Source organism: Gymnoscopelus braueri (genome assembly GCF_963280865.1).
Source record: "Gymnoscopelus braueri genome assembly, chromosome: 21".
Taxonomy (NCBI): Eukaryota; Metazoa; Chordata; class Actinopteri; order Myctophiformes; family Myctophidae; genus Gymnoscopelus; species Gymnoscopelus braueri.
Window position 1 is genome coordinate 49,326,774 of NC_137623.1, and position 5,000 is coordinate 49,331,773.

Consider the following 5,000-nt stretch of genomic DNA (forward strand, 5'->3'; position numbering starts at 1 on the left):
ACAGACACCCGGAGTGTACACTGTCCCACAACTCCACTAGTATTAATGGTACATTTTTTAATGATAAATTGCTGATAGAATTCACACCTGTTGGGGTAATGGGTTAATGTGTCATAATCATTGCATGTTGACTCCATACTGTAGCATATTATGCTATGGAGTCAACATGCAATGATTATGACAGTGAGGAATATTAAATAAATGATGTACCGGGTAGGCTATAGTGTACACTGCGCATGCTTATAATGTGAGAGACCTACGTTTATCTCGTCCACACGGCAACTCAAATATGGCGTTTTTAAATATTTTGACTGTGGCCAGAGTTTTCAAAAATGTTCGTTTTTCAGGGACCAAAAACTTGTTTGCATGTGGACTAACACCCCTCCCCCCCCCGCAACGTATATAAAAAGATACATTTTTTTAATGTCCGTGTAAGTGTGGACAGTGTCTGGGACTCGTTCTTCAGGGCAGTGATGATATAGACAGCCTATGCCAGGCCATCTCAGATTACATCAGGTACTGTGAGGAGGTGTTGAGTGCCCTCGAAGAGGGTTCACTGCTTAGAAAAGACACAGAGGCCAGCCGGGTGCTCACAGGAGATAAAAGTCTTAAAGGTGTATGGTGCTTCTAGGGACTTTAAAATAGAAGAAGAGATCCGAGCACTCAAACAATGTGGAGGAGAGAGAACTAATTTTATTCTATACAAATGCCAACATGTCTAGACCGGTTAAAGGGCAAGACCACTTTGGTAGAGGTTTATGTTGTGTAGTTACCTTGCCATGATGTAACTCCAAAGGTCGACAAGAAATACAAAATAATTGCTCCATTGATTAGAAATTGATCACTCAAAATATGCTCCTCGCTGACTTACATTGTGCTGTAAAACAGCTCTCAAAGTCACTCTTTTAGCAAATAAACGAACACAAACGAAGTTGATTCAGACAATATAGTATAGAGCATCACCAAACCCAGTACTGTTTGTTTATATAATAACATTTTTAACATTCCTGTTGATTCTGCAATTTTTTAATTAAGAATTTTGTATGTATTTTATATGTTGTTATCAGGGCGTCCTTGAAAAAGAGAGCTTGCTCTCAATGGGCTTCCCTGAATAAATGAAGGAAAAGAAAGAAAGAAAATAGAAAACCTCGCCCTGATGAAAACCTAAACCGGTCGAAACACGTTGGTATTTTTATAGAATAAAATGTGTTTTAACTTTACTTCCTCTCCACATTTTTTGAGTGCTCGGATCTCTTCTTCTTTTTTAGTGTTCACTGCTTCTCTAACAATAAACCCTGGATGAACCAGGACATTGTTGCCCTCCTTAAGAGGAGAACTAGTGTGTTCAGGGAAGGGGACCTTGAGGTTATGAGGGAGGTGGAGGAGGAGGTGAAACCAGACATTATTAAGGGCCAGAGGCAGCTACACAGCACCTCACATTTTACTGTGCAGATTGGAACAGAGGCCGCCGTGAACCCTGGGAAATATTAAATATCACGTCATCTACTGCTGCTTGTGTGAATGTCTCTAATTGGCTGACGTATCGTTAAAGAGCACTAATTAACGTCATGAAGACAACCTATGAATAAATAGATAAATGTTGTGTCAACCACAGGTTGTAACTAATACTCACTGAAGGAAGTATTTGGTAATTGATATACACAGCCTTCCAATTTTGTTATAAAAAAAACCCATAATAATACAATTTAAAAATAGAGTAGATCCGCTATTGTCCGTTTTTTTTATTTTTATTATTACTACACCAGGTACCGGCCTCCTCAGGAATAATGCAAGTCAGGAAGGATGCAAGTTGGAAATGCCTGCCCCACCCGCAGTGGTGTAAAGTAACTAAGTACATTTACTCAGGTACTGTACTTAAGTAAAATTTTGAGGTACTTTTACTTTACTGGAGTATTTCCAATTGTCTATACTTTTGCTTCTACTCCACTACATCTCGGAGGCAAATATTATACTTTTACTCCACTACAATTATTTGAAAACTTTAGTTACTCGTTACTTTGCAGATATAAATGATTCCATTATAAAACATACATAAACCCTATTTTATACCTAGGCTATTTGAAAATAGCCGATCTACAAGCTCACAACGCGTCGCGATGTGAAATTTGTGAAATTTTCAAACATTTTAGTACTTTAACTTTTGGTACTTGAAGTATATTTTGATACCAATACTTTTGTACTTTTACTCAAGTACATTTTGAATTCCGGACTTTTACTGAGTAACAGAGTACTTCTACATCGCAGTATTGATACTTGTACTCAAGTAAAACATTTGAGTACTTTTTCCACCACTGCCCACCCGGTTATGCAATATCTGCTGTCAGGGTATCTGTTGTACCCGCCTGTCTGTCTGTGTCCCTTGTATGCCCATATAGAGTATTTCTGCTAGGTCTGTGTCATCTTAACGTTCCTCTCCTGAACTAATGAGGGGAGGACTTATGGAATTAATTATTATTCCTGACCTTCTGCGAATCATCTTACCAGACCTGGATTCCATTACCCACAATCCCCTGTGGAACTGATCTAATTCTCCTTGACCCACTTCATCCACCCTTCTATCTATCCTCCATCCATCCATCCATCCATCCATCCAGTCAGTCAGTCAGTCAGTCAGTCAGCAGTCAGTCAGTCAGTCAGTCAGTCAGTCAGTCAGTCAGTCAGTCAGTCACTGAGGTAGGCACAGACAAACCTACATACACACACCACATGGAGAGAGAAACAATGATTTTCACAAATCAATTAGAGGGATAAACAATTTGATTGTCGCACTACACCATTCACAGAATGTAAACATAGACAAATACCCAGAGAGTATTGCTAGAAAAGAACAAGACCTGATGGATTTTATAAAACCAGCAAAACCAACAGAGAGAACTTTACTGCTACTACAAGGAAGTGCAAAGAATTGGTCTTACACCACTTTGTTAATATTAATAGAACACTTTAACACATTGATTGAAAACACAAAAAAGGACCTATCCCAGTGCTTAACACAGGAATACGACAGGGCCTTCTCCATTGCCACTAAATGGGCAAGAAAAAATCTAGGAAGGCGCCTAACAGAGAAGACACTGGGCTTAGCCCGTGCAGCAGTAACAGAATTATATAGCACAAAAACACACACCAACACACCCTACACCACAGGTCCCCCGTCCTCCCCCACCCCCATCCTCCCCTCCCTCTTCTCCCTCTACAGGCAACCCAGGCACGGGAGAACCCAGAGAAGACCCAACTGGAGGAATGGGGACCATAGGAGCAACAACACAGGGCCCAGGAGAACTAACACAGGAAGAGTTCCCAGACCTACCTACAACAAGCAACAGAACACCCGAGGAGCCATGGGCACATGTTGGACGGAATGGAAACCAAAGGAAACAGAAGCACCCTAACAGAACCACATATCCTCCAGAGAGAAACACAGAAGAACAACAGAACCCAAGAAACACACCCAAACCACAGAGGGAAAATCCCACCAGGAGGCAAACTACACCACCCAGAGACACACCCCAGAGGACAACCCAGGAGAGGAGGAACAGTGAAGGGAACCAGACAATACCAGAGGGACCTACCGAAGACACTACTACACAGAGGGAAGCCCCAGCACGAGAAGAAACCAACGCGACAGCACCAAGAATACCACGCCACTGGAGAGGCGGAAAAAAGGAAAACAAACAGACATGGAGATTAGTACCGAACCGAGACATCATCATAATTGGAGACTCCAACCTGTCTCGAATCCCAACAATCACAGATGACAGAGTCCAGATAGAATCCTACTCTGGAATGAACCTGGAATGGGCCGAAACAGTCCTGAGCAAGGCTGAGAAAAATGAGACGGCCACACACCTCATCATCTCGGTGGGAATTAACAACAAGAACCAAAGAACTAGAAAAACAAGCCACACAGCCTTGAAGAAACTCCGCACAACAGCCAAAAAACAATTCCCCTGCGCAGACAGACGCATAGCACTAATCAACTACTCAGAAAGCCTAGGAACTGACCCGAAGAATATTCTGATAAGCCTAAATGAAGAAATAAAGAAAGAGCCCCACCTCCCAAAATTGCCCGCAACCCACTTCAAAACAGGATCAGACAACGTCCACTGGGAAGAAGACACAGCCAAACTGATGCTACAGCACTGGCTCAACTCTTTAAACTAATACGGCCCGACAGCTCAAACCGGCAGGGCCTTATGGAGTCGGATATAATTAATCTGTCTCATTTTTTCCGACCAAACGAACACCAGAAAACACTTTTGGAAAAAGGTTTGTCATTCGTCCCCACCCTGGACATCTACAAACAACAATCACAAAGCTTGAGAATAGATGTGTCAAAATACCATCGCAGACTCAAATTAGCTACACATTTTGGAGTTGGAAACAACACGGAAATTCCGCGCTTCCACCTTCCATCATACTGGGAACCAGACGAGGACAAAATACCGGACAACCTAAAACAATTGATCCAGATGGACAGAGCCACAAAATGTACCAGGACACCTGAGAGAAAAAAATAACATCACAACAGATCAGGTGAGAGCTCTAAGATCATTAGCTAACAACCAGGACATTGTGATTAAGCCTGCAGACAAAGGGAGCCGTATAGTCATTTTGGACAGACAACAATATGTTTTTGAGGGTTTAAGACAGTTGAATAACTCAAATCACTATGTGGAGTTGGAGGCACCCATTTTTAAACAAACAGCAATAGAAGTTGGGGGTATCATCACCGAATTAAGAAAGAAAAAATGTATAGATCAAAAACAAGAGAAGTACCTACGGGGCGAAAATTCCCCAAGAGCTAGAATTCTCTACCTTTTACCCAAAATCCACAAGGACCCTAGTACCTGGACTATTCCTTATGAAATTCCACCTGGTCGCCCAATTGTTTCGGATTGTAACTCAGAAACATATGCCACAGCAGAATTTATTGAATTCTACTTAAACCCACTATCTGTAAAACATCCAAGCTATATTAA

At 41.7% G+C, this 5,000-nt stretch overlaps 1 protein-coding gene across 6 annotated transcripts in view; it reads right to left on the minus strand.

Annotated features, from left to right (window-relative positions):
- The window catches only part of LOC308077650 (receptor-type tyrosine-protein phosphatase mu-like), a 146,294-nt gene that overhangs the window by 82,197 nt on the left and 59,097 nt on the right, over window positions 1-5,000 (minus strand). The gene's annotated exons all lie outside the window — the stretch shown is intronic.